The 26132-nt window shown below is 37.5% G+C and overlaps 1 long non-coding RNA gene across 2 annotated transcripts; it reads right to left on the reverse strand.

Moving 5' to 3' along the window:
- Positions 1-13419: 13419 nt before the first annotated feature.
- Positions 13420-18882, reverse strand: LOC136849811 (uncharacterized). Of its 2 annotated transcripts, XR_010856434.1 has the most exons (4): positions 18745-18882; positions 17590-17683; positions 16856-17017; positions 13420-13679 (listed from the first exon to the last, which is right to left on the reverse strand). It is a non-coding gene; the product is annotated as an uncharacterized lncRNA (long non-coding RNA). The 2 variants fall into 2 exon arrangements; XR_010856433.1 differs by lacking the exon at positions 13420-13679 and having other exon boundaries at positions 16816-17017; positions 18745-18877.
- Between the last annotated feature and the right edge of the window lie 7250 nt (positions 18883-26132).

Genomic DNA, 26132 nt, shown 5'->3' on the forward strand with positions numbered 1-26132 from the left:
TTGAGAGTAGAAAGGTTTGTAGCAGGAGGAAAACCTCGCAGTAGGAAAGTAAAATGGAAGAAGGAGAATATGAACGGAGGTACAGTAAAATGAATGATAAGGGTTGCAGCTAGGGGTCGAAAGGACGCTGCAAAGAACCTCAAGCAATGCCTACAGTGCACCATGAGAGGTGCACTGACGGCACTAAATCCCTACGGGGTACGCATGATATGGAAGTGACACGAAGGGAACTCTCATACTATCTTAGCTCCTCAAACCTCACTGTGACCCACTGCCGATAGCCTCAGAGCCATAAGGTGTGTTGTTTAGCGATGTGTCCGCTACATCCATGATAATCTCCCCATAGTTGGTCAAGAAACTTTTCTAAGTTTGTACGCATGCGAGAGTGTATATATTTATTTAATTATTTATTTTTGCTGTTGATCAATGAGTGTCCCTGATTCACAGGTGAAACGCCAGAGAACACAATTGCTCAATAAATATCCTTCATGCTCCACTGAATTTTCAGAGAGGCCGGTGGCGCATCTAACATATCTTAGTTTACACAGTAAGTCAATAATTATTTCCTGACGTGTACTGGTGGCTGGTGATAAATAAGGTATTATAAAATTCTTTCAGTATTTGGAAGCTATAACCTAGACGTCTCTCTGAGCCTCTACTGCAAGTCAATGTTGAATTTGAACGGAACTCGACAGAAATCTCTTGATCTAGAGAAATATTGGTTTGTTTTCATTGTTAACAAGAAAATTATCTAAAAATTATAGGTTCTCTCTCTCTCTCTCTGTCTCTCTCTCTCTCTCCTCTCTCTCTCTCTATCTCTCTCTATCTCTCTATATATATCTCTCTCTCTATATATATATATATATATATATATATATATATATATATATATATATATATACATATATAAATATATATATATATATATATATATATATATATATATATATATATATATATATATATATATATAATGTTCCACTGTTTTTTCTCTTGGTATCCATATGCCTTTTTTATTATCTGCCAGTATCCCTGTCACTGTCAACCTTGACACCTACCCTCTCCTCTCTCTCTCTCTCTCTCTCTCTCTCTCTCTCTCTCTCTCTATCATTTCGTCATGCTTTTGTTATAACGCAAAGGACACGACATTATCAAACTGGTTTCCGAAGGACAGCAGGCCTCAATGCCTGATAACAAGCGAAGGGCGGGGTCAGTCATAACTCTGTCCCGGACCTTTTGCAAACGATTACTCCTTGACTTGACGATGTCTACCATATGTTGGTGTTCTCTATGTTTACTAGTCCATAGGAACTCCTTTTGAACTGGAATTGGAATATAGAATTTATGCCAGAATGTTTGAAAGGTGTAACTGGAGGAAAACTTCGCAGTTGCACTATGAAACAATTGTTAGGATAAGGTTAAGGAAAGTGTGATGGAAGAAAGATGATATGAACGGAGGTACGCTGAAAGAAATGACAGGGGTTGCATCTAGGGGCCGAAGGGACGCTGCAAAAAATAACCTTAAGTAATGCCTACAGTGCACCGCATGAGGTGCACTGACGGCATTACTCCCCTATGGGGATGGGTCCACCATTTCTTTATATTTATCTAATGCAGCCACAGAAAGATTCTTATATAGGGAAAAGTGCTGGCCTCAAAAGTACGAGTTGATACATTTGCCATTTTGATTTGCAGCGAAGTTCTCTGTTTTGAAATAATTTCTCATTATTATATATATATATATATATATATATATATATATATATATATATATATATATATATATATATATATATGTATGTATGTATAACTGAATCACGAAAGTATGGAACGTGATGAAAATATAAATAAAGATAAAATCCACGAAGGAGACGGAAACACTGGAGTGCTGCGAGGCCTTTCGACGCTAGGTCCTTTACTTAGCAGTAATAAAGGTAAAATCCACGAAGGAAACGGAAACACTGGAGTGCTGCGAGGCCTTTCGACGCTAGGTTTACTTAGCAGTAATAAAGGTAAAATCCACGAAGGAAACGGAAACACTGGAGTTGTGAGGCCTTCGACGCTAGGTCCTTTACTCAGCAGTCATAGGTAAAATCCACGAAGAAACGAAACACTGGAGTGCTGTGAGAGGCCTTTCGATATATATATATATTTATATATATATATATATATATATATATATATATATATATATATATATATATATATATATATATATATATATATTTTTTTTTTTTTTTTTTTTTATTTCTCGCCTATGTTTCATTAAGTCTTACAGCCTCTTCTGAGTCTAATTTCACTTCTCTGCCATTCCTCTGCTTGCGCAGTCAACCCCGTCGCGTCACACATTTCATAATCGTCAACGAAGAGAAGTTTCATCACTGGAAAGGCCCTCGATTCCGCAACATCTTGCTTGAAGTCATCGTCTGTGTTCGTAAAATCTGCAATGCTCATGCGTCCATAACCCAGGAATGAAATGCGCCCTGAAATATTCGCTTTCGAAACTCAGATATGTTATCAGTAACTGACCCGACAACCAGATGGGAATTACCAATAAAATCCATGATGGTTCTTAAACAGAGGTAATTGTACCAATAAAAAAAAAAAAATGAGCCCAAGTTTCTTCAGCGCAATCGAGTTTCCTGCACAGCGTATAATCAAGGCCACCGAAAATAGATCTATCTTTCGGTGGTCTCGGTATAATGCTGTACGAGCCGCGGCCCGTGAATCTCTCAGCCGGCCGTGGTGGCCTGTCCCATATCGTTGCCAGAAGCACGATTATGGCTAACTTTAACCTTAAATAAAATAAACAAAACTACCGAGGCTAGAGGGCTGCAATTTGGTATGTTTGATGACTGAAGGATGGATGATCAACATACAAATTTGCAGCTCTCTAGCATCAGTAGTTTTTAAGATCTGAGGGCGGACAGAAAAGTGCGGACAGAAAAAAGTGCGGACGGACAAAGTCGGCACAATAGGTTTTTCTAACAGAAAACTAATAAAAGAGTATTCTGCAGGTGATGGCACCAAAGCCTCTTTGTGAGGGCAGGTTGAAAAATTCATCAAATGCTGGAATAGTTAAAGAGAATTCCACTGCCTGGAAATCAATCAATTCAGGACGCAGCTTGATTTTTAACAAAGACATTCCTTTTCCCAGACGCATCAGGTGTTGATAACAGCAATTCTGTCATTGTAATGAGTGACATTGCATGTTATGGTTTATATATATTTCACCACCCTTGCTTTGTGTACGGATCCTATTGCTTGTCAGGAATACAGAATTTAGGCCAAAGGCCATGCACTGGGACCTATGAGGTCATTCAGCGCTGAAAGGGAAATTGAAAGTAGAAAGGTTTGAAAGGTGTAAAAAGGGGAAACCCTCTCAAATGCACTATGAAACAATTGTCAGGAGAGGTTGGATAGCAAGATTTAAGAAACAGAATATGAACGGAGGTATAGTAAAAGGAATGGAAGCGGTTGGGTTGCAGCTAGGAACCGAAGGGACGCTACAAAGAACCCTAAATAATACCTACAGAGCACCACGTGAGGCGCACTGACGGCACTGCCTTACTACGGGGTACCCTGTTACTCGTCCAAATGTTTGTATTTGTCTACACTCAGGCGTCATACTGAACAAGATGACATTAAAGAGATTACAGTTATGCAAACAACCAGATAATCATTCGGCAATGGAAAGCACCGTTGCTCCCTTTGGAGCGTTTCTGGTCAACACTGCTAATGGCTGGGTGTTGGCCTACCCCAGAAAAAGAGGTTATTCCATACAGGCCGGTTCTTCACAAGGGTTTCCCCAGCCTTCCAAGGTCAGGAATTGTCGGTCTGGGCGAGCATGCCTGGCGCAGGGCCCTTACGGTTAAGCCCATTAATAATAATAATAATAATAATAATAATAATAATAAATAATAATAATTATTATTATTATTATTATTATTATTATTATTATTATTATTAATATTATTATTATTTGTAATCAAAAGTGAACTCCATTCATATGAAACAAGCCCACCAAAGGGGCCACTGACTTGAAATTCAAGCTTCCAAAGAATATGGAGTTCATTAGGAAGAACTGAGAGGAGGTAAAGAGAAATATAGAAAGAAGAGAACACATAAAAAAAATTATTAACAAATAAATAAATAAATAGATAAAAATAAGTAAATTATTAAAATGCAATGCAAGGAGAACTGCATTAGGGTTGCAAAGCACGGCATCGTCCCTCGAACTCTATTAGGCCTAATATAACCTCAAGAGATTTCAAAACCATTTCAACATTGAAGTTGATCGAGATATGATTTTGAAACTGATTGCACAGTGAGTGATTGTTCGGTCAACAAAGATAAACTCAATTATTTGTAGTAAGTTTGTTCGGCGTTACTTTAGAGATCAGCCTCACCTGGTTTTGTTTGGTTTTGCCTGGGGAGGCGCTTAATGGCTACTCATTTGAATGCAAGATCCCTAAAAATGAGATAATTCGAGCGTGTGAGGTTTTATAGGAAGAGTCCATTTATGCAGTAAATGTGCCTCCGCTATAGAACTTCTCAGTTCCAGAGGTCCTTTATTCCTCACACCTTTGGACTGTGGAACAGCCTCCCAGAGACTGTTGTGTAATTGGAACTTCAGAAGTTAAAGCGAAGATGCAATGCATTACTACCCTAATGCTATTCTCCTTGCATTTTAATATATTTTTATCTATTTATTAATTTATTAATTTTTTCTTTTCAATAAACGAGATAATCTTTTTTCTGTATCTCCCTTTACTTCTTCTTACTTCTTCTTAATGAACACCATAAATATTCTTTGGAAGCTTGAAGAATTTCAAGTCAGTGGCCCTTTGGTGGACTTGTTCCAGATGAATAGGGCCTCATCTTCTGAATAATAATAATAATAATAATAATAATAATAATAATAATAATAATAATAATAATAATAATAATAATAATATTAACAAGTTTGAATTTCAAGTCAACGGCCGCTTTGTTCCATATGAATAGGGTTCATCATCTGAATAATAATAATAATAATAATAATAATAATAATAATAATAATAATAATAATAATAATATTTGGAAGCTTGAATTTCAAATTAATGGCTTTGGTGGGGCTTGTTTCAGATGAGTAGGGTTCATCTTCTGAATAATAATAATAATAATAATAATAATAATAATAATAATAATAATAATAATAATAATTGGAAGCTTATTTTCCACTGAACATTCTTCATTTTCCACTCTTCTTCAGATGATATGTGCCTAAGTATTAGTGATGGCAAAGAACCATAATTTAACTGACTTTTAAAATTTTAATCTGAAGTGAAACAATGATTTCGCTGAATAAAATAACAATGTAAAACTCTATTTCCTAGTTTTCACTCTTTTAGGGCCTGGGTCCTGCAGCTTCACCCGAAAGAAATCTACGCCCAAAAGCTTCCACCTGACTTGAGGAGTTTGACGTGGCGAGCAGTAGGTCACAAGGAGACCTGAGACGCCAATGATAAAATCAGATTACTTCTGTTAACAGTAACAGTTACAACAAATACTGTGTCACTATCTAAAACAGTGATAATTGCTGTGTCGAATTGAATTGAATATAGAATTTAGGCCAAAGGCCAAGCACTGGGACCTATGAGGTCATTCAGCGCTGAAACGGAAATTAACAGTAAAAAGGTTTGAAAGGTGTAACGGGAGGAAAACCTCAAAGCAGTTTCACTATGAATCAATTGTTAGGAGAGGTTGGAAAGTAAGATGGAAGAGAGAGAATATGAAAGGAGGTACGGTAAAAGGAAACGAAAGGGGTTGCAGCTAGGGGCCGAAAGCACACTGCAAAGAACCTCAAGTCACGCCTACAGTGCACCACATGAGGTGCACTGACGGCACTAGCCTCCTACGGGAAATTGCTGTATCAAACAGTGTACCCACACCGCTAAAAATGGCGGTAATGTAAGAGAGGGTCGAAACGGCAATTCCTGACCCCTAGCTTTATTTCAGTGAGTGAGTCTAAAAGTTTATTGCTCCTAGATACCATTGTCACACACGGGAAAATTTACAGATACAAGCAGTTTTATTATAAAAGATAAGAGAGCGTCCAAACCCACGGGTGCATTTGAGATTCAAGTGAAACTTTCCAGTTCACGCATAAATTGCATAAGTAGCAGTTAAAGGCATTAGTGCAACCTGGAAATTAATCTCAAGTACCGTGTTGCAAGACGGGAATATGGCATTATACGAAGCTATGTTGGCCATAGTTGTCCACCTGAGTCATAATTGCCCTTTAGCTCAGGTGCTTACCTGAGCTCACCTGCCCACGGTCATTAACATTTTCAACTAAGTTGAATAATAATAAGTTACTTGTTCTCCTTTTATTCTCCAGTTGCTTGCATAAACCTTTCGAAAAATAAGTTGAATCGAAAAACTGCCAATTATGCTCTTGTTTACTTTTACTTTCAGTTTACAGGACGTACATTTAAAAGCTTTTTAATATGTTTTCTCAGAAAGGTCTCACAAAAATCTCCCGAATGATTTGCAACAACGGGAATTTCCATCGGAGGGAATTATTGTCCCCTTGCCGTTCCATTCGCTGGATTTCCAGAGACGGTGCCCGGATCAATGATGGGGTTTTGCCTTGACGAAGCAAACGGGAGATTACCTTCGAGTGGATGCGGAAGTGTTTCTCTCTCTCTCTCTCTCTCTCTCTCTCTATCAAAAGTTTCTGGAACATTTTGGTAAAGTGTCCAATTGAGGACTAACTCTCTCTCTCTCTAATCAAAAATTTCTAGAACATTTTGGTAAAGCGTTCACTTGAAGACTAGCTCTCTCTCTCTCTCTCTCTCTCTCTCTCTCTCTGGGTGTGTCTCTGTCTCTGTCTGTCTGTCTGTCTCTCTCTCTCTCTAATCAAAAGTTTCTGGAACATTTTTGTAAAGTGTCCACTTGAAGACTAGCTCTAGCTCTCTCTCTCTCTCTCTCTCTCTCTCTCTCTCTCTCTCTCTCTCTCTCTCTAATCAAAAGTTTCTGGAACATTTTTGTAAAGTGTCCAATTGAAGACTAGCTCTAGCTCTCTCTCTCTCTCTCTCTCTCTCTCTCTCTCTCTCTCTCTAATCAAAAGTTTCTGGAACATCTTCTCTCTAAAAAAATTTCTAGAACATTTGCAAAGCGTTCACTTGAAGACTAGCTCTCTCTCTCTCTCTCTCTCTCTGGAACATTTTCTCTCTCTCTCTCTCTCTCTAATCAAAAGTTTCTAGAACATTTTTGTAAAGTGTCCACTTGACGACTAGCTCTCTCTCTCTCTCTCTCTCTCTCTCTCTCTCTCTCTAATCAAAAGTTTCTGGAACATTTTGGTAAAGTGTCCAATTGAAGACTAACTCTCTCTCTCTCTCTCTAATCACAAGTTTCTGGAACATTTTGGTAAAGTGTCCAATTGAAGACTAACTCTCTCTCTCTCTCTCTCTCTCTAATCAAAAATTTCTAGAACATTTTGGTAAAGCGTTCACTTGAAGACTAGCTCTCTCTCTCTCTCTCTCTCTCTCTCTCTCTGTGTGTGTCTGTCTCTGTCTGTCTCTCTGTCTCTCTCTCTAATCAAAAGTTTCTGGAACATTTTTGTAAAGTATCCACTTGAAGACTAGCTCTCTCTCTCTCTCTCTCTCTAATCAAAAGTTTTCTGGAACATTTTCTAAAGTGTCCAATTCTCTCTCTCTCTCTAATCAAAAGTTTCTGGAACATTTTGGTAAAGTGTCCAATTGAAGACTAACTCTCTCTCTATCTCTCTAATCAAAAGTTTCTGGAACATTTTGGTAAAGTGTCCAATTGAAGACTCTCTCTGTAACTCTCTGTCTCTCTCTCTAATCAAAAATTTCTAGAACATTTTTGTAAAGTATCCACTTGAAGACTAGCTCTCTCTCTCTCTCTCTCTCTCTCTCTCTCTCTCTCATTGTGTGTGTCTGTCCAATTCTCTCTAACTCTCTCTCTCTCTCTAATCAAAAGTTTCTAGAACATTTTGTAAAGTTCACTTGAAGACCAGCTCTCTCTCTCCCTCTCTCTCTCTCTCTCTCTCTCTCTGTGTGTCTCTGTCTCTCTCTGTCTCTCTCTCTCTCTCTCTAATCAAAAGTTTCTGGAACATTTTTGTGAAGTGTCCACTTGAAGGCTCTCTCTCTCTCTCTCTCTCTCTCTCTCTCTCTCTCTCTCTCTCTCTCTCTCTCTCTCTCTCTAATCAAAAGTTTCTGGAACATTTTGGTAAAGTGTCCACTGTAGACTAGCTCTCTCTCTCTCTCTCTCTCTCTCTCTCTCTCTCGTTTCGCTGAAAAAACCTAATTGAAAAGGGTGACTGACCACAAGTGGTGTTTATAGTTTCCGACACCGAGAATACGTAGAAATGATAAGCAAATCAATTTAGGCCAAAGGCCAAGCACTGGGACCTATGAGGTCATTCAGCGCTGCAACGGAAACTGACAGCAAAAGGTTTGAAAGGCGTAACAGGAGGAAAACCTCAAACCAGTTGCACTATGAATCAGTTGTTAGGAGAGGGTAGAGAGTAAGATGGAAGAAAGAGAATATGAAAGGAGGTTCAGTAAAGGAACGAAAGGGGTTGCAGCTAGGGACCGAAGGGACGCTGCAAAGAACCTCGAGTAATGGATAACACTATCCCCTGTTTTACTGAATCTGACTGACGCAACGTAACTCCCGCTATTTCATTCCCGTAAATAGATCGTTATCCAAAATGTATTTGAAATTCGTGAAGGATTTTTCCTAGAGAGAAAACAAAAATAAGCGAAGTGTTGGAAACGAAACGAATACGTAGACACAGCCCACAGGGCTTTTCTTTTTGTTATTATATCGATCACATATCATTGTATAACATTTATTATATATAATACATCGAGCAGGAACCGAAATAGCGATGACATGACGTCGAGGCCGAAGAAATTAATATACGATTCATGATGAGATGACATTACTCCATCCCAGACGATTAGATGTTGCGATCTCGCGATCAGCTGATCTCGGGCTGGGCTGAGTCCGCCCCGCCATTGTTCCCGTCCACTGTGCGCCCAGCTGGACCTTGATGTCCACAGTGGCCTGGGGAGTTTCTCCGAGTGACCTTGCTCTCAAAATAGAGTCAGGTGGCTTCCTGGGAAGGAGTCCGGGATGAAGACAAGAAGCACTGGACGCGGAGGAGGTAGTACTTCTTGCAAATGAAAACGGGGACTTTAAAAAAAAAAAGGTCATGTTTTGGAAAATGGGTCACTGGACAAAATTGGGGTGAAGGTGAATGATCGGGAAATTAAGGTGGGGGGGGGGAGTGCGGGTGGGTGGAACCTTTGACCTATATTTATCATGCTTAATTTTAGGTAAATAACAAGCCACAATGCAGGTGGAAACCTGTCGTAACCCAAATTGCCTTGAAAACTCGACGGCCGCCATAAAATGTCGTTAAGAAATAAAGCAATCACGACTTACGCTATGCAGAGCAACTCTCTAATCAAAATATAACCCAGGAGACCCCACTGAACGGCTATTCATTGATATTCCTCATTGAAGAGGTTGTCCTGTTGTCGCCTGGGCAAACATAATTAAAATGGCAGGCATGCTTAAATGGGATTCTCATGGTCGTACTTCTGAGCAAATGTTACGCAGGCCAGGTCGGTATTCACCAATTAAAATAACAATAACAGGAACTAGGAAAGAAAAAAAAATGGTAATTACTGCAATAACGCCTAAACGAGGGAGGCCATGGTGAGTTATGGTGCTCGCGACAATGGGTCATAATGATGCCTGAGAGTCGTCAGAGTAAATTTAAGAAAAAGGAATGAAACGAAGGCCAAGCAGTCCCATTTTCCTTCTAAGGAGAATCTCCCTGAATCGAATTAAAAATAAAATGACGAGAGGTTTTAGTAGGCATATGGAAACAAAAGTATAAAAAGGCCAAGCGCTGGGATCTAATGAGGTCAATCAGCGCTGAAAAGAAAACCGAGAGTAAGAGGTTTAAAAGGTGTAACAGGAGGAAAACCCCGCAGTTGCACTATGAATCAATTTTAGGAGAGGGCGAAAAGTAAGATGGAAGAAAGACTATGAGCAGAGGTACAGCAAAAGGACTGAAAGGGGTTGCAGCTAGGGGCCTAAGGATGGGACGCTGCAAAGAACATTCAAGTAACGCCTACAGTGCGCCGCGTGAGGTGCACTGAGACACTACACCCCTACGGGGGGAAGCGAAAGCATAAAATGAAATAATAGATATTTCCCCTGGGCGATTAGAAGCTTTTTAAAAGTAAGAGTTGTATTCACTCATGGAATCAAAGAACCAAGAAATCAACTTGATGTAAGAATTCAATAGAATCCAAGACATTTTAACATAAACAAAAGTTCATTTGGATTCTGGAGGCCAGAAGGATAGCATTCTTTGCAATTAAGGTCGCATCCTGATAAATGTCGAGCTTGTCAAGCTTTCAATGTTGCAGCAGCATTTAAATTATGGCATGACAAAGAGAAAGAAGAGAGAGAGAGAGAGAGAGAGAGAGAGAGAGAGAGAGAGAGAGAGAGAGAGAGAGAGAGAGAGAGAGAGAGAGAGAGAGAGCCAGCTAGCAACTCTAAAATACAAAGACATGCAAACCCAATGTAAAATTAGCTTGTGAAAGAGGACTTTTTATCTGTCGCATTTCGTAACGAGAAATCTCGTCCTTTTACTAATATATATATGTATATATATATATATATATATATAATATATATATATATATGTATATATATATATATATATATACATTATACATATATACATTATACATATATATATATATATATATATATATATATATATATATATATATATATATATATATATATATATATATATATATTTATATTTATATATATATATGTATATATAAAATATGTACACACACACATATACAGTACATATGTGTGTGTTGTGTTTATAATCGAAGTAATCATATTAAGTCCGTCTGTCATATTTCTGATGATTACATCAAGTACAATTTCTGTATCCCATAACAAATGAAACTGAATTAGAAGGAGATTTTGCCAAAAAGGCCACTCTGTCAGTGATGACCTTTCAAAATGCAACGGCAGCGAAAAGGTTGGTTTTTCTGCCAACGAAACTTAAATTTAAACGAATAAAAAAAAATTCCCCTCTTTCTGAAACCACCCAGTCGTAAAATGAGTTAGCAAATGCTTAAAACCAACATGTTCACGCCATGTTGCACCTTCCATGTTTGCACTATGCAGGTAATAAAACGACCGCATATGAGAGAGAGAGAGAGAGAGGAAGAAAAAAGAGACCTCTCTCCTACACACTCATGCACACACACACACACACACAAACACACATGAAATCCAAGACAATTAACTCTCCAAGACTTTTGATCTTCTATTTGCGAAAATGATCTCTTCGTAAATAGTCTTTAAGAAATATTAGAATACCCTAAAAATCTTTATCCGGTAATTATCACAGTCTTATGTTTCATTAACTGACAATGGACTTTTTTTGTGAGACTGCCATCTACGGTAACTGGTAAATGCTGGTGATATTATGGAAAGCAAAATATGATGAATAGTTTTACAGGAAGCAGAATAACTCGAAATTAACCATAAACTCTCTCTCTCTCTCTCTCTCTCTCTCTCTCTCTCTCTCTCTCTCTCTCTCTCTCTCTCTCTCTCTCCTTTATGTATGCGTGTTTCTCAAATCATAGTTGTTCCTAATTATAAAAACTGCTGAAAGGCAAAATTGTTTGTCTACATGAATAAACCAACGGACTGATCAAAGTTAAGTATACCTTCATTTAACCAGACCACTGAGCTGATTAACAGCTCTCCTAGAGAGGGCTGGGCCGAAGGATTAGACTTATTTTACGTGGCTAAGAACCAATTGGTTGCCTATAGCAACGGGACCTATAGCTTATTGGGAATCCGAACCACATTATACCGAGAAATGAATTTCTATCGCCAGAAATAAATTCCTCCAATTTTCATTGGCCGGTCGGAGACTCGAACGCTGGCCCAGCAGAGTGCTAGCATGGACCGATCTAGTCCAGTTATAAATTCTTGAGGACGACTGAACGTTCGAGATATAGGGTCACTCAATCTATGTCCCATACAGTCAAAACAAATCCAGAAACTGTCCAAGAATGAAGTCACTTATTTTATTGACACTGGAAACATTTGTCAAAATTACCTGCAAAGAAATAGACCAGAAAAATGCCTTTTGAATTTCAAAATCTTTGGAGGCATACCGCCCTAAAATAGAAAACTGCAGTATCTGAAAATTTTCGAAATTGAGATATGCCTCCTGCTGTGCTCGTGAAACCAAAATACACAAGTTACTGCAGTTTCAGAATGGTTCTTCAATGCTTTCCACTAGTATTTAGGGGGTCCCATTTGCAGTGTCTGCAAAATCAGTAGTAAGGCAAGGGAAAACTGCAGTATCTACCAATTTTCTCAGTTTTGTATTTTTGCAGATACTCGTACTGCAGTCTTCCATTTTAGGACAGCATAGTGGACAACTTGTCGACCCCAGTGAGATATTTTAATAGTTCAAACGTTGTCCTCACACCTGCGTTTTCCTCGAGCAACCTCAAAAGCATTCAATGGTCAGAATGCCTTGGAGACTAGGCGTCAATAACCTAGATGTAGTGACGCAAGTTTTAGCAGCCATAACTCAATCAATCAATCAGCCATGAAGACAACACGGTAGGTTACTGAACCATCAGAAAACAGACTCGAAATCAACTAAGGGTTATAATCCCTGGAAAATAAAATGACAAATTATCGACAGATGAAAAATAATTTCATAACTCACATACTGTCCTAATCCATGCTTGTTCATGAAGACTGTCCAAAAGTAGACAGTATTGTACTCCGGGGAAAAACAAATTAATTAGCTGTTAACTCTTAAAATGGTCTACTAGTTCACACACAGCCCTAATTCAATGGGCTCTCCTTGAAAGTTCAAACCCGTAGGAGGGTAGGGCCGTCAGTGCACCTCATGCGGTGTACTGTAGGCATTATTTAAGGTTCTTTGCAGTGTGCCTCCGGCCCTAGCTGCAACCCCTTTCGTTCCTTTTACTGTACCTCATTCATATTCTCTTTCTTCCATCTTACTTTCCACCCTCTCCTAACAATTTGATTCATAGTGCAACTGCTTTGAGAATTTCCTCCTGTTAGACCTTTCAAACCTTTTACGGTCAATTTTCGTTTCAGCACTGAATGACCTCATAGGTCCCAGAGCTTGGCCCTTGGCCTAAATTCTATATTCAATTCAAGTTGAAAGTTCAAAAGAATGCAGTGTCAGAATCCCTGCAAAACTAAACGACAAATTAGTAAGACGGCTGAAAGTACTTTTCATAGCTTACCTGTTGTCTTAATTCATGCGTTTTCAGCATGAGTTGAAAATCATGCAATTTTACAATAACCGCAAACAAAGTGATAATTTGTGGATTCCTCTGGGTGCAGTTTCTTAGCTCATATAACTTTTTTTTTTTTGTTCTGCATGTCATTCTTAATAGCTTTCAGAAGCATTAAGTTCTATAACCGTAGGGTAACATCATGGGAGTGATTAGCTGGTGACATGATTCTAAGTTGACATGATTCTAAGTGATTTCAAACTCTTACGTTGTCCTAATCCACGTCTTTTTCCTGGGTTATCTGACGTCACGTCATTCCTGGAAAACAAATTGCCAAATTATTGAAAGGGTCTTGAATACTTTAAAAATTTGCATATTGTCCTAAATTACGTTTTTTTTCTTAAACTTTCTAAAGTACATAAAAGGTTAAAATCCCTATAAATGTAACAGATTTCATACTGTCCAATTAGTGCGTTTTTCTTGAGAGGACACATCAATGTTCTAAAGCATATACAAGGTTAAAATCTCTATAAATGTAACAGAGATCTCATGCTGTCTTAATTAGTGCGTGTTTCTCGAGAGTATAGAAAGTGTACATCATGAAGTGTTACAATTCTACAGATAAAAAGGCGAGTTACTTACATTGCTTACAATACTTTCATTGACCTTTTTTGTTTTATTTCATGTATTTTCCACAAGATATCTCAGCATTCTTTAATCTACTAACTCATTTCGTCGGCTCTCACGGCCTTCATGTGACCCAATGCCGCTTTCACCAGATTCACAGGGTCCGATGCAAGTTTTTGTAATAGTTTATAATATAATAATGTTTATTAACTAAAACGTCTTTCCTTTACTGATAATCCAATGAGCTCACAGGTACGTTATCTAGTGAATGGAAAACGAGTGTCATAACGGCACACTTCACGGGGTGCACTGTAGGCATTACTAAAGGTTCTTTGCAGCGCCCCTTCTTCCCCTAGATGCTATAACTCCTTTCATCATTCCTTTTACTGTACCTCCATTCATATTCTCTCTTCCATCTTGCTATCCACCCTCTCCTAACAATAATTTCATAGTGCAACCGAAAGGTTTTTCTCCTGTTACACCTTTCAAACCTTTTTACTTTCAATTTCCTTTCCAGCGCTGAATGACTTCACAGTTCCCAGTACTTGGCTTTTGGCCAAAACTCTATATTCTGTTTCATTCCGTTCCACAATGGCATACTTGAAAAATTCTATACAAAATTAAAACAGTCTTGATCACAAAACATTAGTCACAGACAAGGAAGACATACTATGGGAATCACAGACCAGGAAGATATATTAGTTCCCTCTGACGCACACGAATCGAAGGAGGTAAATATAGGATATACGTAAAACTTGACGAAAACTACCGTGATTGTCTAGTTATCTGTCCTGAGCAAGAAATTTTCAATCACTCGCCTAGTGAGTATTAAAGAACTACCGGGTATTTTCCCAGGCATGACTTCCTGTTCCTCCAAACCGTGACGTATTTCATGCGATATAAAACCTAAGAATTTATCTTTAAAAAAAGTTAAAAAAAGTAAAATAAAAAAACACGGGTATTGGTAGGAAATTTCTACTTATGAAACCTCAGTCCTGAACAAAAGTCGGCTTTTAAGTGGTTCAGTATTTTGGATATATTGTGTTACATAAATTCAATACCTGTTCTGTTAAAGCGGCAATTATATGACCTTGATTTCATTTTAAAGAGAGAGAGAGAGAGAGAGAGAGAGAGAGAGAGAGAGAGAGAGAGAGAGAGAGAGAGAGAGAGAGAGAGAGAGAGAGAGAGAAATCTGACCGACTTCTTAATACCAACCGAGTGGTGGCCTCAATATTAAGTAGAGCCTTGAAAATCAGTCCTAACTAACTACAAGTCTCGCTTTCAGAATTAACACTGAAATGACCGAATGTAATTACCCTGCACTAGATTTTTAAAACGACCCAGTAACTCCATAGCAAACAAGATACTCTTGGCCTTCATAGCAGTTACCAAATACATTTAAGAACATTTAAGCTGGAATTGTGAAAACTAACTTTCTCCCTTACAAATTAAAATGTACTCATGTTACAGAAAAAAATTACAAAGGTTACAACTTTAAAAGCATTTTATCTTGGTAGTTTCAATATGCTAATTGTGGTAAAGGCAAATTGCTTCATTTTCTAAAATTCCTACTTTCGTATCTTTTTTCCTTAGAGGCCACGCCTCTAGAATTAAAGCAGGCTATTTGCTGTAATAGGGTGCCAACATCCACAGTAATTATTCCATTTACTGTGAAGCTATTCCAGTGTTCTCAGTATTCTAGACGTTAATGGTTATAGTTTGTCAAGGCATGTTTCATATACGCCAGTATGTATCATTGCCTTCTCTGATTTCTAAGCAATTACATAATTAGCTAGTTATTGCATTTCATCGTTTTACTCAGGTGGAAAAGAACTTTACAGTATGTGGTAACTTACCTCTCTCGTCAATAACTGACTACTTTTTTCATGTGAATGTTCACTCACAGTGCGTGTTTTATATTAAGTCATATCAAGATATATTAATGCCTGTACTGCAGTATGACCAATTAAAATTGCTGTTAGATCACCCAGCAGCAGGTATTTAAAGTTAAACACTGCAACGCCAAGGTTCGAACACACCTTTCTAGCTAGTCTGATCATCAGCCATTGATTCTACCAACAATTTCACATTGTGGTCTTAAAAAGCAATTGTCTGGTTTATTCTTTCATTCTCAGTAACATCGCATTGCCGAACATGTTACCTCCCCAAAAGCGTATCAGTGTGATTAATTATACCATTCAACGTGGTCGACAAAGACTAAACTCTTTTAAAGGTGCCTTCCATTGGTATGGGCAGTGTATATTACTCCCTAACACTATTCTCATTGCATTTTAATACATTTATTTTCTTTAATAGGCGAGATCTTTCAGCATTTGCCTTTACCTCAACTTCCTAATGAACACCATATTTTCTTTGAAACTAATTTCAAGTCAATGGCCCCTGTGGCTAGTTGAATATTTATAGGGTTCATCTTCTGGATAATATAACTAAAGCATTCAGCGGCCGTTTCCACAAATTTCCTTGTGACCCAGGACATTGATAATTTTCCTAGCAATCAATAATCAATATACAAATTATATGTTCAAGAACTTGCAACAGACCTTAAAAGTTAGGCGTGAGCGGCAGTAATGGGCTAAATGAGGCCCAAGTAAGAACAGCATGTCCAAGGACAACGTAATTGTACTAGATTAGATGAATTATCTGAACTCAAAGTGACCCAGATTATTCTTGACGTATCAAGGGTGAACTTCACAAAAAAATCTAAAATGTTACTTTATCAGCTTTAGTAACCTTCAATTTTGGTTAAGACTTACGACCTAAATGACAGTGGTTTTAGGTAAAAGAATTCTGAAGTTTTATTGGGATATATTTCAAAGTGTTTTATTCCATGAATATAGTTATAATACCTTATCACTATCACTGTAATACTTCGCCATCGGTCTGTCGTGTCCAGTTAACCTTTATCAGGTTCCAAAATCTCAAAAACGGGACAAGTCACGAGGAATTCTGGCTTCCTACTGACGAACCCCACTGGAGAAGCCTATTATAATTTCCTTGTACCATTACACCTGCGAAGAAAATGGAGCTAAAGAAAATGTTTCGTACAAGTCCTCAACCCTACTTCAATAACAATGACTTCTAAAACTTGAGACTACTGAAAACCTTTTTAGCATCAAGACAAACGTTCTTGTAAATTTGAATGCATTTAAATTTTGGAATAATTTTGAAAACCGCATTTAAATTTTCGAATAATTTTGAAAACTGCATTTAAAAAAGCTGCATTTAAATTTTAAATTTAAAAACCATTTAAATATTGGATTTTAAAAAACTACATTTAAATTTTGGAATTTACACAGCATTTCAATTCTGGAATAATTTTGAATGTTGCATTTAAATTTTGGAGTACGGATAGCAACTAGATTAAAATTGAAGATCAAAATTTCATTGATAATTAACTAATGCTTAACTAATCTTAGATAATTTAAAGGGCCTTAAAACTAAGGTTTTGCAAGCCCCCTCCTGACGTACGGTAAATTACCGTACATCAGAAAGGACGTCCTCCCCACATCAGGGGCTCCGCCCCTGAAGGGGGAGGACTAGCTTGCAAAAATGATTTCAAAGAAAAGATTTAAAGACTCACCATTCTGTTTGGTATACTATACCCTAAATTCCTCTTGGTCGCGTAGATGTCATACCAACACTTCTGACACGCCAGTTTATTTCCACGAGCTCTTCTGAAAGGAGAAAGGTGATCAGTCATAACAGGAGATCAAGCGATTTTAAACCAACCAGTCATAACAAAACCAAACCAGGATTTAATAAACCCAAACCACATTGACTCGTAATAAACCAAACCACCGACTCAAAATAAATAAACCAAACCCCAAACCACCACCGACTCGTAATAAATCGACTCGTAATAAAAACCCCAAACCACCGACTCGTAATAAATAAAACCAAAAACCGTAATAAATAAACCAAACCACCGACTCATAATAAATAAAACCAAACCCCAAACCACCGACTCGTAATAAATAAACCCCGTAATAAATAAAAAACCACCGACTCGCAATAAACCCCAAACCACCGACTCGTAATAAATACCAAACCCGTAATAAATAAACCACCGACTCGTAAATAAACCAAAACCCCAAACTCGTAATAAATAAACCACCGACTCGTAATAAATAAACCAAACCACCGACTCGTAATAAATAAACCAAACCACCGACTCGTAATAAATAAACCAAACCACCGACTCGTAATAAATAAACCAAACCACCGACTCGTAATAAATAAACCAAACCACCGACTCGTAATAAACCAAACCACCGACGCATTCTATGTCAACACTGAATTAGGCAGTTCTACAGAGATTCCGCTGGGCGCCGCGTTTAGGGCCAACCCCTCTGAGATGAACCTAAATACAAACAGTGTTTCTCAAATTACCCTTTATATATAAACTTAAATCACCTGTACTTGCAATATATGTAACACCCTTTACGTTTAGATAATTCTGACAAAAATTTAAACTATGTCCGTGATTATATATACACATTGCCATGTTGTTCAGGTCAAAAAATTTAAAAGATATCTCCGTAATTAAAAGATATCTCCTGGTAAAAAATTATACATACACCCTTTGCTATGTTGTACAGGTAAAAAAAACGTATTAATAAACGATGATTATCGTACACCCTTTGCTAGCTAAAAAAAATATTAATGAAGATTCTTACCGAATCAAAACCATTAAAATTACATAACTACAGTACTCCATAATCGATACAAAACTTACCTTCGCTGACAGGAAACCGCTCCCTTTGAACAAACGAAGAGGAACCACGAATTACGAAACGCCTCATGAACAAATAACGATGTCACGACTGCCCACAACAAACTAGACTCTTGAACAGTCGGGTCCTCCACCGTCAAGTTTTCTAACGAAAAGTTCGCAGCCAAGGACTGTGGAAGGGTGCCTTCTTTTCATACCTTCCAAGTTCCTTGGAAGTTTCACTGATTAGTCTAACGAGTTTACTTCTAGTGTTTATTTTTTGCATGAAATCCTGTCAGCTACAAATCATTATGCCTAAATAAACTGTGCGAGTTAGAAAATTTATATTAGTGATTTGCTGGGAGACCTGTACAAAAATAAAAGCACACAAAAAAAATTGATATTAGTGATTTGGGAAGCGACCTGTACAAAAATAAAAGCACACACAAAAAAAATCATATTAGTTATTTGCGGAGCGACTTGTACACAAATAAAAGCACAAAAAATTGATATTAGTGATTTGCGAAGTGACCTGTACAGAAATAAAAGCACATAAAAAATTTAAATTAGTGATTTACGGAGCGACCTGTACAAAAATAAAAGCACATAAAAAAATTGAAATTAGTGGTCTGCGAAGAGACCTGTACAAAAACAAAAGCACAAAAAAATTGATATTAGTGATTTGCAAAGCGCCCTGTACAAAAACAAACGCACAAAAAAAAAAAAAAAAAAATTCATTTTGATCTACGCAGTGTTATGCTACAACTTTTATGCTTGACAAAGCATACTTTTCAAGACATAATTGCTAATAATCATGCAAGGAGCTTACGGTCCAACAGCACATTACATTTTCTCACGAGACCATTTAATTTTTTTATCAGTATATTAAGCAGAACTATCAAGGTCAAACTGTCATTTTATCTGAAGACTACCTTAACATCATCATCCTCACTGGGAGTAAGAAGGACCCTGTTTAATTATTTTGGACAATTGCAGCCAGTCTTATTTTCAATTCCATTTTCACCGAAATTAGAATTTTGAGAAAATATTGTGACTGCGAATGAGAATATGAGTCTGAAAAAGAATGAGAAAAAACCAGACGAAGAGAATAATAAGCATAAGAAAATGAGACGTGACATTTAGTTTATATTATCGAGTTAGTCGAAAGAAGAAGAAGATCGAGTTAGTTGAAATTATTATATATTGATAATATACAAGGCAGGCAACCCAATTATCTTGTTACAGATGGGTAAGATGGCCAACCTTCAATTAAAATCATGAGGAGCAACCTGATGATGTTTCCTTGAATAAAAAGGAAATTCTGATTCGTGATCAGTAGAGGCAAAAAAAAAAAAAAGATGGACATTTATAACGGTCATGGCCACTGAATTCAAGGTCCTTTATTTCCCGCCTCGTGAGTCACCAGTGACCTTGGAAAAGAAGAAATGGCCCTTTTTTTTCATCTCTGAAGACTGTACACCAGATATTTTTGTTTAAAAAAAAAAAGACAATAGAGTTTTTTAAGGTTTCTTTTTTGGGGGGCAGAAAGACCAAGATTCCGAAAATCAAGCGCTTCTGATGATTTCGTCATCTCTTGCCTTTCCTGTTTTCGTCGAGAAAAATGGCGTGAAAGATTTCGGGGAGGGGAAGAGAGAGAGAGAGAGAGAGAGAGAGAGAGAGAGAGAGAGAGAGAGAGAGGGAAGTTTCTAAGAGAGAAGAGAGAGAGAGAGAAGAAGTTTCTAAGAGAGAGAGAGAGAGAGAGAGAGAGAGAGAGAGAGAGAGAGAGAGAGAAGGGAAATACAAGTAGGTGTAATTCCCCCCAAAAAAGTTGGTCTCTCGGTACTTGTGAGTTGGAAGGTAAGCAACATCACCCAAAGCGCACCGATGAAATCAACTGCAAAATATTCAGCAAGAATCGCTGCATATAGAGGCCAATGGAAAAGGCAACCCAATTCTCCTACGTGGCACATCACTGACGAAAAATCAAAAGGACAGGCACCTGCGGCAGCCGTGGAACACGGAAGCAAGTAAAGAACAAAAAATAAAGTAGGCGGAAGTGTGGCCATAATGCTACTGGGAGATAAAGGATCCAGATCATATTTGAAGACTTAGTTTAGGGCATGCATGCGAGACTGCATGCAGAAATGCACTGCATGGTACATGCTTGCATGACAAAGCAATGGGATTTTGTCTTTGAAAAATTAAGAGATCGTCCATTTTAGCAGGCATTTACCACGTGTCACTGGAACCATAAGTTATTGAATAGAATAGAATACTGAATTTAGGCCAAAAGCCAAGTCCTGGGACCTATCAGGTCATTCAGCACTTAAACGGAAATTGACATTAGAAAGGTTTGAAAGGTGTAACAGGAGGAAAACCTCGCAGTTGCACTATGAAACAATTGATAAGAGAGGGTGGAAAGTAAGATGGAAGAAAGAGAATATGAATGGAGGTACAGTAAAAGGAGTGAAAGGGGTTGCAGCTAGTGGGACGCTGCAAAGAACCTTAAGTAATGCCTACAGTACACAGCATAAGGTGCACTGAAGGCACTGGTTATATCATTACAAGATTAGTTGTGTTCGAGGAAAGCGCTCTGACCCAGAGCCACTTTAACAGAGCCAGACTAATCCGCAGTACTGCAGTTGGTAAAAAAAAAAAAAAACTTGCTTTTACTTTAAACGACCTTAATCAAAGCAGAACTTAGCAAGGTGAAAAAAACCTAGGAATACCTATTGTCACAAAAACTTGAAAAAGAAATCAAGTTAGACGAGCAAAAAAAAAAAAACTTACACAAACAATTCTAACGCAGAGCAAAAACCTCTTTTTACTAGGAGCCATCAATTAAAAAAAAAATTACACGTGTTGATAGTTCACCAGACCCAGGCACCTCGGAGGGACAGTTTTTTTCCTTCTATAAAATGGTACGGGGGTTAGTTTTTTCCTGTCAGGGGGTGGTCAGTTTTTATAAATTTACCTTCTGACACACGAGGCGGCCAGCACGTACTGCCCTCTTCGCTCGGTCACCTTAAGACCCAGCCATTTCCTGCATCTTTTGACTGATTCTAATTATCTTTTCTTCATCTTTCTCTCTCTCTCTCTTCTTCGCTCCTTCCAGCACCCATTACAAAGAATAGAGAATTTAGGCCAAAGCAAAGCCCTGGGACCTATGAGGTCATTCAGCACCGAAACGGAAATTGACAGTAAGAAGGTTTGAAAGGTGTAACAGGAGGAAAATATAGCAGTTGCATTATGAATCACATGTTAGGAGAGAGTGGGAAGTAAGATGGAAGAAAGAGAATATGAAAGGAGGCGCAGTAAAAGAATGTAAGTAATGCCTACAGTGCACCGCATGAGGTGTTCTGACGGCACTACCCACTGACGGGTTCAGGCAACAGCATTATAAAGGTTTAGCCGTCTGTTCATGAACTGTTATCAAAGCACAGGAATGGAATATGAGGTTTGGGCCAAAGGCCAAGCACTGGGACCACTGAGGTCATTCAGCGCTGATCACTATAAAGAATTTACAGAAATGAAGGCATAGGAGTATCTGAACAGCTGTCATGTTTATAATTTGTCCTTAGACAAAAAAACAAGCACACACGCACACACTCATGCACACCTAATTGGTTAAAAATCATTTTAACTGATGAGACCTCATGAACTTCCATCAGATTTATTAAATCATTATAAATGTGATATTCCTCAAAAACTCGCCTTCGGTGCTTCCAAGTTATAGCACAAAGGAATCCAATAACAATTTTAATTTGGGAATTCACGATGCAAAGAAATAAATACATAAGTTAATTAATAAATAAATAAAAATCTTACGTGTTTCTGTCACGTATGGATTCCAGCGTGTGGAAACGTGGAGTCTTTTAGAATTTATATTTTCGATGCCTAAAATATGTATTAAAACTAAATGAAGATTAAATTCGTTAATGTTAAAAGAATGAAATTGTCAAATTTTTATTACTATATAAATATATATATATATATATATATATATATATATATATATATATATATATATATATATATATATATATAATCAAATCTGTAAGTGCACCAAGGAATGAAGTAGGATAAAGTTAAATTAAAATATTATTACAAAAATCATAGGTCAATCTATTTATATAGTAATAAAAATTTGACAATTTCATTCTTTTAACATTAACGAAATTTAATCTTCATTTAGTTTTAATACATATTTTAGGCATCGAAAATATAAATTCTAAAAGACTCCACGTTTCCACACGCTGAATCCATACGTGACAGAAACACGTAAGATTTTTTATTTATACATACACACGGATATATATATATATATTATATATTTTATATATATATATTATATATATATATCCGTGTGTGTATGTATATATACAGATACATACCATGTTTTTCCTGATGGCATATTTTTCATAAGTGCCACTAGTAGCCTAAATTACTTATTCAACCACAAAAAAATACACACTTCTAAAAAAAGTCATTTGTCCGACCTACAAGCTCTGAAGGCAGTCTCAACCTTGCAGCTGTTTTTTATGTAATTTTTTTTTATCCCCGTAGTTTAGAGAAGACCACTTTTTGCTTATTTCTAAACAAGCTCAGTTAAATATTCTAGCGCCTGGCCCTAATCTTTCTTTCTTTCTTCCTCTCTCTCTCTCTCTCTCTCTCTCTCTCTCTCTCTCTACCCTATTCAAACTATGACCTGCTTTGCTTTGACAAAAAAAAAAAGGTTCTAGTTTCCCTTGGACAAGGAAACATGACGTCAAATCTGTTTCAGAATTCTACCTGGACATTCATTAAAAAAAAAATATATGCGTATATATATGTATGTATACATATATGTACAGTACAGTTTATATGTGTATATATATATATATATATATATATATATATATATATATATATATATATATATATATATATATATGTATATATGAAGCCTTGAACGACTATAGGGTTTCTGCAACCCGAACGAAATCTTCTCATGCGGGATAAATATTTCAAAAAACAAAATGATATACATTAGTAAAAGGTCAGAGCAACTAAAGAACGCTTAACAAAGAAAAATAATAAAAAAAACCCAGCTGCTATCAAGATTTTGCCCGCACGTAGACACATACCTTTGTTCATAGCAAATAAGTACTTTATTTAAAGTTTACCAAAAAAAAAACTGTTCATGTTTTTTGAGTTGATGACTATTATGCGGAGTAAATGTAAAAATGCAGGTTTTTAGTCTTCTGTAAAAGAAAACTATTGTGCCGGCTTTGTTTGTCCGTCCGCACTTTTCCTGTCCGCCCTCAGATCTTATAATCTACTGAGGCTAGAGGGCTGCAAATTGGTATGTTGATCAACCACCCTCCAATCATCAAACATATCAAATTGCAGCCCTCTAGCCGCAGTAGTTTTTTTCAAAGTTAAAGTTAGCCATAAGCGTGCTTCTGGCAACGATATAGGATAGGCCACCACCAGCCCAGTGATTAAAGTTTCATGGGCCGCGGCTCAAACAGAATTATATACGCTGTACAGAAAACCCGACTGCGCCGAAGACACGTTTTTTACTTGTTTTCAACGAGAACAAATAGATGCACTATTAAGTTAGATATTACTATCGTTACTAGCCTGTCCTCTCTGTGATAACCGCGATTATTAATAGTAAAAATAATATTGCTAATGCTGTTACAATAATGATGATGGTAATAAAACCTCACTATTGCTTACTTCTATTAATTTTTATACGAAAAAAAACTAAAAAACAATTATGTACTTAATAACCTCATGGGCGTGTCCATTTAGCCATAAAAAAATAATTGTTTACTTTTTCGTAACACACTAGATCGATTCACTTTGCATTGCTCATTAGTATTTTCGTAAAAAATAACAAGGTAACATGCGAGAGAGAGAGAGAGAGAGAGAGAGAGAGAGAGAGAGAGAGAGAGAGAGAGAGAGAGAGAGAGAGAGAGAGAAACTTCACCTGCTGATGATAAAAGCATGATAATATGGCTTAGTGGAACGCGGAGTTTTCTAACAGCTAGCTCAGATTTCATCAGTTAACAAACTATTTGAGCGATACCATTGGTATGAATATCAGTTACAAAGGAACATTCAGGGATGATGACAAGTGCAAATCTTTTAGCCCCCTCTCATCCAGGATGTAAACTGGATCCACTTAACAAGGAGTTTCAACCTTTATAAATTCTCTTTTCCTAGTCCTATGTTTATAAAAGCTGTCCCAAACCTTTGAAGAGCATGATGGACATCAAAGTTAACATCGTGAAAATCTCTCATGCTCATGCTAATCTAATTCAAGGCAGCCGGAAGGAGAAATGACCAAACTTGAGGTCAGGAGATAAGAACGGAACCAAATTGCCCACTGAATGATGACCTCCATGTTGACTTTATCTGTGAAAGATTCTCCAATGAGAATGACCGTCAAATGCAAAAGTATATTAAATGACCCACAAGAGCTCATTCTACTATACAAGATCAGGCGAAGATAAGGCCTGGAGAAAGGCATATCTTGAAGACTGGACGGTATTCGTTCTAAGCTGAGAGAACTGCGTCTCTTTGCTTCATTTGTTTGTTATCTGGGCCCTTCCCGACCTCCTCCTGCTTTCCATTATGTTTGAACCTAGGCAGCTAGGAAGGAATATAGAATTTTGGCCAAATGCCAAGCACTGGGACCTATGAGGTTATTCAACGCTGAAAGGGAAACTAGAGTAAAAGGTCTGAAAGGTGTAACAGGAAAACCTCGCAGTTGCACTAAGAAACCATTGTTTGGAGAGGTTGGCAAGAAAGAGGGAAGAGAGTGAATATGAATAGAGTTACGGTAAAAGGAATGAAAGGGGTTGCAGCTGGCGGCCGAAGGGAAGCTGCAAAGACCCTAAAGAAATGCCTGCAGCAACTGACGATACTGCCCCCTTACAGAACAGGTAGCTAGGCTATAGTGGTATAGCTTGTTGACGGCAATATCCACTCAACAATTAGAGTACACGAATTTGACTTACCTCTTGTACGTAATGATGCTTACAAATTCCCAGGCCATCATGATGTATTTGTGGCCGAGGATGCATCGGTGTCATGACTTTAAATTCAAACCAGTGTAACGGCTTTTCGATACAGCAAAATCGGCCTACTACTTGCTAGTGTTCTAAACTCTTTGTATGGATGGGTTGTTATTCTCATCTTTATTTCTGCCTTTTCACTTAAATGTCAGCTGGAGAGAGTTGATGATTTGCAAATGTTTCACTGGAATAACGCCATTTACCTTTGCCGAAGGGTAATCAACGTATTCGTAAGCAAGCACGGCTTATTACAGTACGTACCTTTGCTCAAGTGTAAACAAGAGACTTGGGCACTTGGCTGCTCATAGTTAACAAACTTAGGGCCAATGATAACAGGAATCGTAC

This window comes from Macrobrachium rosenbergii, chromosome 2 (assembly GCF_040412425.1).
Source record: "Macrobrachium rosenbergii isolate ZJJX-2024 chromosome 2, ASM4041242v1, whole genome shotgun sequence".
Classification (NCBI taxonomy): Eukaryota; Metazoa; Arthropoda; class Malacostraca; order Decapoda; family Palaemonidae; genus Macrobrachium; species Macrobrachium rosenbergii.